The following is a 14,761-nucleotide window of genomic DNA, read 5'->3' as shown; positions in this document are numbered from 1 at the left end:
ATCCAGCATAGAGCAAGTGCTTAATTATTATAAGCATGAGGCAAGCTGCCTTATTGTATATACTTCAGAATCCTGTATTTCCTCTAGCATAGCATCTAACACGCTATATTTTATTATTTTTCTGCATTAGGACTGTGAAAATTAAGAGAAGTTTTTGTCTTATTCATCTTTACATCTTTAGTACATAACATAGAATCCAGCATAGAGCAAGTGCTTAATTACTATTTCTAATAGGTAACATGGAGCTGTGCAGGTCAACTTCTAGAACAGTTAGGCTTTTCCCATTTCCCCCTACTCTCTGGTAACCACCAATCTATTCTCTATTTTCATCTCCATAAGATCTACTTTTTGGCTCCCACATATGAATGAGAACAATCTTTGTCTTTCTGGCTTGGCTTATTTCATGTAACATAATGGCCTCCAGTTCCATCTGTGTTGCTGCAAATGACAGGATTTCATTCTTCTTAATGGCTGAATAATATTCCATTGTGTGTATATGTCATATTTTCTTTATCCATTAATCCATTAATGGGCACTTAGGTTGATTCTGTATGTTGGCTATTGTGAATAATGCTGCAATAAACATGGGAGTGCAGATTTCTCTACAACTAGTGTTTTCATAATTTTGAGGTATGACTGGAAAAATGAAGTCTGGAAAAAGAGACTGATCCAAATTATGATAATGCTAAGGTATGAACTATGAGGGGGTTTACAATTTTTAAAAAATATTTTAACCTTATTTTATTAGCAATCAGAAAAGAAAGCAGATTTGTGTGTAGGAAAATGATGTAAACAGACCTAAACTTTTAGAAAGAGTAATGATGGCAACATAGAAAATGGATTGGAGAGAAGAGACACCAATGAAGCATCTAGTTAAAAAGCTTAAAAGAGAGATTATGAATTGGTGTCATGGCAACAGGAATAAAAAAGAGGAAACGACTGTATGGAGATAGGATTGGAAGCACTGAGAGATCACCTGGGTATGGAAGATGAGGAGAAAAGACTATTCTAAAGATGAATTTAAGGCTCCAAAACATGATCAATACAGGGGACACAAGAGAATGGGTCATTCAAGAAAGAAACAATATAAAGATTTATTAGTTCCTTTTCATACTTTTTCAATTCGAGAGATGCCCAGCAGGTCATTAGAAATACAGATCTGGTCTGGGCACGGTGGCTAACTCCTGTAATCCCAGCACTTTGGGAAGCCGAGGCCGGTGGATCACAAAGTCAGGAGTTCAAGATCAGCTTGGCCAAGATGGTGAAACTCCATCTGTACTAAAAACTACAAAAAATAGCCAGGTGGAGTGGCAGGTGTCTGTAATCCCAGCTACTCGGGAGGCTGAGGAGGAGAACCACTTGAACCAAGGTGGCAGAGGTTGCAGTGAGTTGAGTTCACGCCACTGCACTCCAGCCTGGGTGACAGAGTGAGACTCTGTTTCAAAAAAAAAAAAAAAAAAAAAAAAAAAAAAAAAAAAAAAGGATAGATAGATAGATGGATGGATGATAGATAGATCTGAAATGCAGAAGAGGGAAAGAGATAAGTTTTAAAATATGCATTTGAGTTCTATCAATAAAGAAGAGATGATTGAAGTGACAACATTAAAAAAAAATGAGAAAAGGAAAGTGGATTGTTCCTTTAGGACCTTCCTGCATATGGGGAAAACAGAAGAGGAATAAGTGGAAAAGTAGGAGAAGAAGTGTTAGTAGATACAGGAGGAAAAGTAAAATGGTGCACTGTAGATTGACTACATTAGAAAGATTTTCAGAGAAGAGAAATGTGCGTTAAGCACAATTACTTCAGAGGGATTGTATAGGATAAGGACAATACAATCCTTGACTTTAAAGTCAGCAGAGTATTGGTGACTTAGAGACAGCAATTTCAATTATGTGCTGCTATTAGAAGTGACATTACAACAGACTGAAGAATAAGTAGAAGGTGACATAATTAAAGCAGCAGATGTAGCCTACTTTTCTTTCTTTTGTGGATGATAAAAGAAAGAAAATAGATGACAGTAGAATCAAGGAAATACTTTAAAAGCACTTGAAAAGGAAGAACACATTTGGAAGCTGAAGGGAAATATCCAATGGAGCTAGAGATCATGTTTGTGGACAATAGCAAGGGATAATTTCAGAAGCCAGATCTTAGGGGAGAAGAGATGGGCCTGAAATGAGTCTTCTATGCAGAAGAAGAACATGGAGCAAAGAAGAGAATAAAATAACTTAATCTGTAGTTATGTGTTATAGCATTTGAAGTAAAAGTGAGAGGAAGAGAAACTTTGACTCTTCAAGGATAAACAGAAATTTTACACATGTGAGAATGTAGCATTCCAGGGAGAAGTACTGATACTTAGCAAAAACATAAAAGCAAGGAACATCATGTTGGGCATGATAATGATAAGTGGGTCAGTGTGGATGCTGATTAAGTGCAAAGTAGATGGTAAAAAGAGAAAACATAAAGCATAATAGGGATCAAGTTATATTGGAGCTGTTAGGAAGCATGGAGTTTAGTCCTGTAGGTAAGAGGAAATTATTGAAAAGGCTTTGGCAAGTGGATTAGTCCATTTTCACACTGCTATAAAGATATTACCTGAGACTGAATAACTTATAAAGAAAAGAGGTTTAATTGACTCACAGTTCCACATGGCTGGGGAGGTCTCAGGAAACTTACAATCATGGCAGAAGGCAAAGGGGAAACAAGGCACATTTTACATGGTGGCAGGAGAGAGAGAAACGAGGGAAGTGCCATGCTTTTGAACCTTCAGATCTCATGAGAACTCACTCACTATTATAAGAACAGCAAGGGAGAAATTCGCCCCTGTGATCCAATCACCTCCCACCAGGCCCCTCATCTGACATGTGGGGATTATAATTCGAGATGAGATTTGGGTAGAGACACAGAGACAAACCATACCAGCAAGGGAGTTACATGGACAATTATATGCTGGGAAGATATTACTCTGGCAGCTATGGGGAGGAGGGATTGAACTAGTATAGGAAGAGCACATATCCAATTATAAGTCTGCAACAGTAGTCTAAAAAGAAGCAATACAGAATAGAATGGCACAACAGAGTCAACAAACATTTGGGGAAAAAAATCCATAAGACTTTGTGATTGATTAGGGATTCTGGAAATGTGTGAAATCAAGAAAAATCTTGAGTTTCTATTCCAGATTATTAGACAGAATTTTGTTTCACAAACTAAAGGAACAGAATAGCAATTCAAGTCTTAAAGGGCAAAGATGAGTTCAGTTTTGAGCATGTTGGATTGGAAGTTCTTTTTGGGCTTTTGTGTGAAAAGGCTTAATAGGCTGTTGGTTTATAAGTCTAAGATCTATAAAAGTGGGTAAGATCAGAGAGGTAAGTAAGTTGGTAGGCTAAGAATGTAACCCAAGAAACACTACAAATTAAAGAGAGTAAACAGAGGGAAATTAGAGGATTGGTCAGCGAGAGAGAGATGGAAATCAGGAGCATGGGAGATCTAACAACCCAATTCATGTAGAAAGATCTCCCAGATAAGGACAGAATTCACAGTATCAAACATAGCAGTTGTGCCAAGTAAGCTAAGCTCCAAAAAGGGCCCATTGGATTTGGCAAATTGAACGTCATTCTGGGTTTGGGCAAGAGTAGTTTCAGAGGAATAGTGAAAGCACAAGCCAGATTACAGTGGACTGAGAAGTAAACAAGACATAGGAAAGTGACATAGTGGGACAATAAGATTAGACTGTCTTAGGGATTCTGTGTGTGGGACCAACCCACAAGAAGATGAAGCCTGAATAGCCTTTGAGGGAGGATTAGATATCTGCTAGATGGACTGAAGAGAAGGCTTTACAGGGGAGAACACAAACAAAGAACAGAGGCATTACACAGCTTGGTTTGCTTCAACAACACAAGAAGTTTAGCATTGTCAAGGCATTAATGTAAAGGGAATGGTTGGGTAGAACAAGAGATATCCTGTGGAACAGAGACAGGAATCAGATCAGAAAAGCCTTTCATGCTATGCTAAGGAAAAGGAATTTTATCCTGAGGCAATCAGGGGACATTGAAAGACTTTAATCATTCTATTTGTGACTTGCACCAGCAGAATAAGGAAGGAAAGAAGGCTGGGGGCAGGATGAGCAGAGTAGGAAGGCAGATTTCAGTAGTAGGGGAGGGATATGACCACATAAATAAATGGGAGAAACAGGATAGAGTAAGAATTACCAAGAGTTGGTGATTAAGTCACATAAAGAACAAAGTCTGGAAGCAGGAATCAAAGAAAATACCACTATTTCTGGTTTAGTTGATTGAGGAGAGGGGAATTAGCACCAATAATGAAAGTGAACAAACAGGGAGATTGAGTTTGGAGCATCATAAATCATGATTTCAGTTTGGAACATTTTACATCTGAGATTCCTCTTAATATTTAAACGGAAAAATCCAGGAAAGCCTTTGGACCTAGTATGCCTAGTGTATTGGACAGGTCATGGAAATTTAGAGCCTGAGATCAAAGATAACTAGAAATCATTGTGGATGTCTGGGATTTAATTCACTGCCTTGAGGAGCTTCCCAGAGAAAAAGGATGGCAATGCTTAACTACCCTGGACACGGTTGAAGCTAGTTCAAACTCCCTCCATAGGACTGAAGAAGTGGTTCTGGAAACTGAACCTTCAATAGTGGATTGGGGGAGATGGAATGAGATCAACTGTGGGTTGGAGTAATTGAAAGACTTGCAACCAAACAGGCCCTAATCAGTCCTTAAAATCTCTCTTGCTCTACTCCCTGTGGCTACTTACAACAAGGGTGTAGGAATTGGATTGTGAATCTGAACCCAGAGCCTTTGGGAACTCCATAGAAACAGAGGACTAAGGAGCACCTTGAGGAAGTAGCCAGTAGAGAAGAAGGTCTCATAATCGCAATATATTGCCAAAGCAGCCTAAGATTAATCTACCTGCCATCACCAAAGCAAAGCAGGTCATTCTGCCCTTGCATTTCTACGTAGCCTCCTTATGCCATGCTGTGACCCTGATATTCATATTAACCTGATTTCAACTGCACACTCATTTTGAGAATGAAAGACTCATGTCATGAGTTGGCTTTTATACCATTATTTCTCTTTCCCCCGGGCTTTTCCAGGTCAGTGTGAACCCTATGGTGAATCTTCAGATAGAGGGTATAATTTACTTGGAGCCTAGGGATTGAGCAAGAAAGCAACTTCTTCTCCATTTCAAACACAAGTATCATTTTGCTCCAGAATAACTCAAGGCAATTTCTCATGTGTTTTTCTCCAGGCATCCCTCTATCCACATACCCTGGTAGCACTTCCAGTGGGAATTTCAGAGACTCTAAGTTGCAGTCAGAGAATAATTTTTTATTTAGAAGGATAAGAAGCACTGAAAGATTTTGGGCCATCAAAGACCAAAGAACAAACAAGGGTCATATGACTGAAGTAAGAATGTCCCAGGGAGATGTTTTAGGTCACTGAGCAGAATGAAATTCATTTTAGGTTTAAGCTCTTGGCCTTATCTTGGCATTACCTTTATAATTAAAATAATAATACAAAAAGAAATCATGAAAAAGATATTGTCAGGATATGTCAGCAGTTGATGAAACCAAGCTCATCTACGCTTTCACCTGTTTTAATACAACATTTAACGTATATACCCAAAGAACATCACCGTATTTTATACTAAGCATGGCAATATGAAATTTTACAAACTTAAAACACAGTAACTATCATTCTGGCAAGATCTAAAATTTATCATTGCCAAATACTTTCCACTCTAACCTCATTTCTTCTTGGTTGAAATTTGTACAAATGCTTTCTCTCTCTAAGGGGCAGGGGTTTCTCTGCTCAGAGGTGAGATGAATGTCTAAAAAGATAATTTGAAGTCTTCTGAGCCACTTTTTAGTCATAAGCACAAAAAACAATCACCCGTACTGAAACTTTAAAATATAAAAATCCTTGAACTTTAAACACAAAAATGAATTGTGTGGGAATTATTTTATTCTTCACATAAAATTTTAGAAGTTTTAAGAATGGCTCAAAATTACATTAGAATATTAGATGTAGTTATGATAACTGAGTTTAATTTTAAACAGTTTATAGAGATTGGTAGGTGCATATACTTAGCAAAAAGAATCCTGTGTGAAACATATTTTTGTAGATCAAAATTTCAATAAAGTTAAAAATAAAAATACTAAATTAGACTAGCAATTTTCATTATGTTATTGTATACATATACAGATTTTTCCACGTCAAATTATTTTAGGAACCTTATCTAGAAATCAGAAGTCTCTGACTTCACTTTAGTCTGGCCTGCTTCTCATCAGAAGTAACTACTGACAATTCTTTAGTCAGGCATATGCTTCTACAATTCTAAATAACACGCTTTTCCTGTTACCTCTTGACTTATAATTTTTAGATGTTATCTATTGAATTTCTAAACAGAACAAGAAGCATCCTTACATCCCTCGTCCTCAAATCCCTTTCTCTACATCCTCCAGCAGTTATGTCATACTTTTGTGATGATCATTTGAAGCATGATTTACTTCACTTTTTCTGCAGCTAATAATCATATCTATTTGTTTGCTTTCATGACTTTTTGTCATTGTAATTAATGCTTCCCAAGCTCTCCAAGTGAATTAAAAACACCCATGAATTCACCTTGTCACATTGCCAAGCGTATCCGGGAAGCTAACAGTTCCATTGTTTTTCTTTTTTCCTTGTAGCCTCTTCCTGGTCCTCTGTCCTTGCCCAATCTGGAAAATGCTCTCTATGTCTACTCAACAGTTGCTGTTCTCTAACTTCACTTACTCTGGATTCTCTTAGGTCTGGTCTTTCTTGTTCTTCCTTTGCTTCCTTGTCTTGGTGGAATACATCGTCTAATACAGTGTGCAGACTAGAGAGTCTGCAAGCCATTTCTGGTCCACAGACTATCATCGTTGTGTGATGAGAGGGATCTAGAAATCAATAGTAAGCATTCGAAGGATTTATAATACTTTGATAGTGCTACTCCATGCACACATTTGATCAAGGGCCATGTTCGCAATTAGCACATAGCAAATTCTAACTTGGAACAAATCAACCCAGCAAGTATTTTCTTTTTTAAACCTTTTTAGTACAAGTTGAGAATTGGTCATATATGGCTAATATAGTAATTATTTTAAAATACATGAAAATTGAAGAAAGCTTTTCCAATGCAGAAAATAATTTACCTGGGTTTGCACTCTAGAATATAGACTATAAAATATTACATTTTGTATCAATATGTCTGTCAATGACATAGCATCTTTCACTCAAAGCATCTTATTGCCAAAAAAAGCTATCAACTGTAAGGTTAATGTATTATATTCCGCTTATTCTACTAATTATGGAATAATAAGGAAAGTAATTGCAAACAACTTTTTTGTATGCTGAAGTAAAATCGTTGTCAAGAGAAAAAACTCACTCTAGACTAAATTGAAATAGGAAATCAACTCTGGTGCTCCTGAAAAAGAAGAAATTAGTTGGGTCCCCAAATTTAAAGATATAAATTGAACACAAATTTTACAAATTTGCTTACGTGTTTAATATCACTGATATTTCTAATTATCTGACTACTATGTGAAGAAGGAATGCAACATACTTTTCAGTGGTAAATCAGATTGAAAGGCAATGGAAAACTTTACAAGTTAGAGAATTTTTGCAGGTTGTTATGATATATACTTCATAATTTAACACAATTTTCAATAAAGTAGAAGGTAATCTTGATATTTTACATCTGAAAAAGTTAACACTGAACACCTCACAAATTTGATAGAACATTTTAATCTTTATTTTATATCACAAAAAAGGCAACAGGACATTTATGAGTCTAGAACCTTGTTATTTCATTGGAAACAAAAAATTTACATTTTAAGGCATAGATTATTGTAACTGTCTATTAGTAAGAGATTGAAAATGATTGTTGAAATTACAGCATCATTTGCTTCATTTTAAATAAAAAGTAAAACTGACTATCCTGAGCATGCTGAAACTATTTTGAAATTTCTTCCTTAGTTTTTGTCACATATTCTGGAAAACTGATTTTTCTATTACGAATGTAATTTTTAAAAAGATAGAAACATTTTAGATATACATTTTTCCCTAGAATACTGTTGTAACCAATTCAACCTAGAATGGATAAATGAACAAGCAAAAAGCAAGCACATCTGTGGCACTACAAACATTAAATATTTATATATGTAGTGTTTATTTCATTATAAATACAGATGTTTAAAATAAGGGATTACTATTTCAGTAAAAACTTTAAGTTACAAATGTGCAGCAGCTACAATTTTCAAGTGTAATAACCAGGAAGTGTTATATTTCCAGCTTTGTTCTTTCTTAAGATAGCTTTGACTACTCTGGGCCTTTTGTGGTTCCACCATATGAATTTTAGAATTGTTTTTTTTTTTTTTTTTTTCAATTTCTGTGAAAAACACCATTGGGATTTTCATAGAGATTGCATTGAATTTATAGACTGTTTTATGTAATATAGACATCTTAAAAATATAAATTCTTCCAATCTATAAACATGGGATCTCTTTCCATTTACTTGTGTCTTCAATTTCTTTCATCAATGTTTTAGTTTGTAGTGTACATACAGATCTTTCTACTTCTTGGTTCAATTTATTCTGAACTATTTTACTCTTTTTAATGCTACCGTTAAAGATTTTTCCTTTTTTATATCATTTTCCCTTAGTATATAGAAATGCAACTGATTTTGATATGTTGTTTTTCTATCCTGCAACTTCACTCGATTTGTTAGTTCGTTTTTAAAATGAAGTCTCTGGCCGGGCGCGGTGGCTCAAGCCTGTAATCCCAGCACTTTGGGAGGCCGAGACGGGCGGATCACGAGGTCAGGAGATCGAGACCATCCTGGCTAACACGGTGAAACCCCGTCTCTACTACAAAATACAAAAAAACTAGCCGGGCGAGGTGGCGGGCGCCTGTAGTCCCAGCTACTCGGGAGGCTGAGGCAGGAGAATGGCATAAACCTGGGAGACAGAGCTTGCAGTGAGCTGAGATCCGGCCACTGTACTCCAGCCTGGGTGACAGAGCGAGACTCCGTCTCAAAAAAAAATAAAAATAAAAATAAAAAAATAAAATAAATAAAATAAAATGAAGTCTCTTTAGGTTTTTCTATATACAAGACCATGTCATGTACAGAGACAATGTTACCTCATCCTTTCTGATTTCAATGCCTTTTATTTCTTGCCTACTCTGGTTAGGACTTCCAGTGCTATGTTGAATAGAAGTGATGAGAGTAGATATCCTTGTCTTGTTCCTGATCTTAGAAAAAAAGCCTTCGTCTTTTCAACATTGGGCATCATGTGAGTTGTGAGCTTGTTATATAAGGCCTTTATTAGGTTGTGATCATTCTTTCCATGCCCAATTTGCTGAGACTTTTTTTATGAAAGGATGTTGCATTCAGTCAAATGCTGCCTCTGCATTTATTAAAATAATCACATGATTTTTAAAATTCATTCTGTTAATATGGAAGATCACATTTCTTGATCTGCATATGTTGAATTATCTTTGCAAACCAGAGATAAATTCAATTTGATCATGATGTATGACCCTTTCAGTGTGCTCTTGAATGCAGTTTGCTAGTATTTTGTTGAGAATTTTGGATCTACATTTATCAGAGATGTTGGCTTGTAATTTTCTTTTCTTGTAGTGTCCTTGTCTGGCCTTGGTATCAGTGTAATGCTGGCCTCATAAAATGAGTTTGGAAGTGTTCCCTCCTCTTCAGTTTTTTGGAAGAGTTTGACAAGGATTTGGTGTTAATTCTTTTTTAAATTTTTGGTACAATTCGTCAGCGAAGCCATCTGGTCCTGGTTTTTTGTTGTTGTTGGGAGGTTTTTGATTACCAATTTAATCCCCTTACTTGTTACTGAACTATTCAGATTTTCTATTTCTTCAATATTCAGACTTAGTAGGATTCTAGAAATTTTTCATTTCTTCTAGGTCATTGAATTTGTTGGTGCAAAATTGTTCATAGTCCTACAATCCTTGGGATTTGGGGGATATCAGTTGTAATATCTCCTCTTCAATTTTAATTATTTTTACTTGAGCCCTATCCCTTTTTTTCCTTGGTTAGTCCAACTACAGGTTTGCTTATCTTTTCAAATAACCAACTCTTTGTTTTGTTGATATTTTCTATTGTCTTTTAATTTTCTATTTCATTAATTTCTACTCAATCCTTATTTGTTCTTCCTTCTGCTACCTTTGAGCTTAGTTTGTTTTTTTATTAGTTCCTTGAGGTATAAAGCTAGACTGTTTATTGGAGATTATTTTTCATTTCTTAATATAGGCAGTTGCAGTTATAACCCTTCCTCTTGTAACTGCTATTGCTGCATTGAACAACTTTTAGTATGTTGAGTTTCCATTTTCATTTCTTTCAAAATATTTTTAAATTTCCATTTTGATTTTTTCTTTTACTTTTTGATTGTTCTGGAGTGTGTTTAATTTCCACATATATATGAATTTTTCAATTTTCCTCCTGTTATTAATTTACATTCACTTTCAATGAACAACACATACAGATGTTGAGACCCTTTTTTCCCGATGTTAGGTTTGTTCAGATCATATTTATTGGAATGTAATTTAATGTGTGTGCTTATGTCTTGAAAAAACTTTAATTTTTCCAGTAATTCCTTTTTTACTGAATTTCACAAAAGAATCATATTCGAGGCACTGCTGTCATAATTTTGGTGGAAAAGAGGGAGAAAGCATGATGGAGGAATGGAAGGTGAGATCTCATGAAATTAAGTGAATTTCTGGAGACTGCAGTTCTGAAAATATCTCTATTCTGTCCTCTTACTGTCTTGATATTTGTCAAGGTACAGAATTCTAGGAGAAAATAATTTTTCTTGAAGATTTTGAAGTGATTGTTTTATTTATTTATTTACTATTTTTCCCCTATGGTGCTCCTAGAAAATCTAAAGACAGTCTGATTCTGAGCTTATATATTTCCTTGTTATTTATTTCTTTTTCTTCTCTCTTTGTAAATATTTAAAATCTCTATTCTAAAATCTCATAATGATGTGCACTGGAATGGGCTTTTTAAAATTCACTGTGCAAATCAATTGGTGCATCTTTTCATTCCAGAAATGCATGTTCCTTGTTTATAATTTCTACTTGCCTGTTTGAATCTTTTACATCACAAACTCCCAACATATGTTTGATGATATGTAGCTATCCAGTCACATTTGAGAGGCAGAGATTTTTAAAATTTTGATTAAATGGTTTAAAACTATCTCAGCATCCTAGGAGCCTAAATGGACTATCCTAAATCTAATAATATCTATTTTTAAAACCTAAGCAAACTTTATACTTATTGATAAAATATTGCAAATATTCCCCTTGATATTGAGAATGAGACAAGGACACCTATTGTCACCACTTCTATTCCAAAATACGCTACAGGTTCTGGGCAGTGCAAAAAGACCAGAATACAAAACCAAAGTCACAGGGACTAGAAATGAAGAAATAAAATAAAGTTATGATTATTCATGTATCACATGAATGTATAAATTAAAAAGATTAAGTGAATCTTCAGACAAACATCTGAAATAAATAAGTAAATTTACTAAGGTACCACATACAAGGTCAATATAAAAAAGTACAATGTATCTCTATATACCACTTGGAAAAACTAAAAAATGATATTTAAAATTTTAAAAATTCATAAAAACTTTAAAAAATGAATGGAAATAAATTTAAGAAAAGGTATGTGGGATTCCCACCCTGGAAATTATAAAACATTATTGTGATAAATTAATGAAGTCCCATAATAAGAGGAGTGATATTCTATGTTCTTGGATTGAAAAATTTATTTTGTTAAGGTCCAAATATAACTAGGGCCATCCAGAAAAGAATAAATTTAGTAGACTAACACTACTAAGCATCGATAATTATTTTAAAGCTGTCTATTTACTTAATTTATAATAATTAAGACAATGTGGCAGTGAAACAAGGCTAGACAGACTAATGGAACAGAACAGAGTCCTAAGACAGACTTGCAGCTATATGTCACCTTACTTATTGCAAAGGTGATACAGCAGAATAGTGGGAAAGGGTTGGCATTAATTTAAAAATAATGGTGCATCAACTGGATATACTTACTGGGAAAAAAAATGTCTTCACCCTCTAGTCTCATATCATAAACAAAAATGCAATTCTAGATTGTTTTGTGAAAACCTCGTAAGAACATAAATTGAAAATTCTAAAACAAACAATTTTACATATTGTTGACAGTAACAAAAAACACTTTTACATATTATTTCATTTTATTTTTATGCAAACCCAGCGAGGGATGTATGGTAGCTATTCTTATCTCCATTCCGCAAATGAGGAAACCAAATTTTAAGGAAGTTAAGACACTTGTTGAAAATTAGTCTTAAATGAATGAAAAAGAGTGTCACCCAGTCCAATCGCAATAAGCTTAGAGAAAAAGAGAAACAAGCAGATTCAAATAATTTGCCTACATCTAAACCCTGTGCTTCCATTTCTTCTTTTGTAGTATGTTTAAAAAGGTTATAATAAAAAATAATATGACAAATGTGAAGTTGTCTCCTATAATGCCTCCCACTTAGCAGCCACTTGACAAATGTCCTCATTTCATCTTAGCCCATCCTGAAGTCCGGTGACCAGTCAGGAGTTTAGATAGCCCCAGAAAGAATGTCTCCAGTGCAAGGCAACATTCCCTGCTGCTTCTGATAAATGATACTGATAAGGCTCAAGAAACTATTTTTAGTGAAATTGGCCACCTGTGCAATGTGAAACTTGTCACTTATCAAGCAGCAAAATGGAAAGTTGTTAGAAGGTGACAGGATATTTTATGGAACCAAATGTTCCAATTTTCAACACATTTCACAAAGTGTTTTCCTCACGTGTCTTCATTTCTTTGTGCGTGTGGGTCTAATTTTTTTTAAATGTGTCCTTTGTCACTCTTGCTCTGGCTTAGACTTCAGAGCTGCTCAGCTTCCTCTCCTGACCTTCCAGCGATAGCGTCATCATTGTCCTGAGACTGTGATTAGGACTCGTGATGGTTGCATGACAAACCATCCCAGGGGAGGGACACTTACTTGTTCCAGAGCATTTGTTCTACTTCAGTGAACAAGACCAAGAATGACTTCAGAGCAGAGCTGACCATTACCTAGAAGTGTTGACTTATTTTTAAATGGGAGGGAAAAAAAGAAAGCTTTTTTCCCCTTAAACTCAACACATGAAAATCATCTGTATACAGATAAATCTGGGGCATTTTCTGGAGATGTATAGATCATAAAATCATTAAATTTAAAGATTACAAATGACTTGAAGAAATTTCTAGTTCAAATTTGCAAACTCAAATGCCTATGAGAGCCAAACAAGTGACATGAGTGAAGCCAAGTGTGTGACAATCACAGCTTTCTGGGAGTCGTTGTACACAAAATGCCCAGCATAGCCTTCTTTATTAACAGAACTCTTACTTCCTTTAACATAGCAACTTAGTTAAAATAGTACCCTCTTGCAACTGTGGCAGTCATGTGACATGCTCCTGATCAATTTAGGAGTCTGCAGGGTAGACCTACTTGGAAAACAGTGGTTTTCCAAACACAAAGGACAGACCCAGCAGGCACATGGCTTTTGCCTTTTGCCCATTTTTATCTAGAATACGGTTATGATGCCCGGAAGCAGGGGAGCCATCTTGTGGACTTGGGGCCAAAAGCCAGAAAACAAACACAGGCAACAAATAGTTTTTCAGTATTTACTATGTGGCAGGCACTAAGGAGACAGCAACACTCAATTCTGAGAGACCTTAAATTCCAAGGGGAAGTGAGGAACAGTCAGTAAGAATGCCAGGTACTGAGTTCTCTGAAGAAACAAAAAGTGAAATGAGAGGGTGGAAACTGATGTGGGTTTGACAGTAAGTTAGTTAGGTGGGAACAGGGGAAAATCTCTCTGATAGGGTGGTGTTTGAAGCAGAGACTCCTTAAGATGTGGCAAAGATCCCCAGGCCTGTATTCCTGATGACTCTGAGGAAAACAGGGGTTGTAGCTCACTATGTTTGAGAAACCCTGAATAAAATACCCTTGAATACCCTTGACTGGAGAGGAAGTCATAGCGTATACTAGTATATTAAAGACTCTAAGTCATGCTGAGGAGAAAAAAAAAAAAAAAAACATATTTAACTTTGTTTAATATAGAATTTCCCAGAGATTCATTGGCCCTAGAACACTTGGTTGGGGATAGGCCTATCAGTCACCTCTGGAGAAGCTCCAAGTCACAGTCTTTGGGAAATGCTGCCTATGATTAGCATAGGAGGGAAACAATCACTATTACTGAGGCCCTCTCAGGAATTAAGTGAAACTGACTGATTTGTGTTTAAGTTCTTATACATAAACATTTTTATTCAAGTAAAGTTAAGGTCCCATTTCATGGAGTTCTGTTGCGTAGCAAACAAAAATAGGCAAACCAAGAAAAGAAATTAAATGAAAGCTAGTGATACTGTGGTAAATGTAAGACATGTAGGGAGTTAATCGTGGTAAAAACAAATAAACAAACAAACAAACTACTAAAATATCTAATATTTCAAGGAGAATAATACTGTTCCATAATTGTCAACACATATTCTGCATTCATTTCCTCCACTGCATTTTCTATTGTTCCAACTTTCAGGGGAAGATCGACAGGTTTGACTACATAAAAAATACAATTTCTCTATGATGAAATGCATTTTAAATAAAGTCAAATGACAATATGGGGAATCAT

Source organism: Macaca thibetana, chromosome 12 (genome assembly GCF_024542745.1).
Source record: "Macaca thibetana thibetana isolate TM-01 chromosome 12, ASM2454274v1, whole genome shotgun sequence".
NCBI lineage: Eukaryota > Metazoa > Chordata > Mammalia > Primates > Cercopithecidae > Macaca > Macaca thibetana.
Note: the sequence above shows the minus strand (reverse complement) of the source record.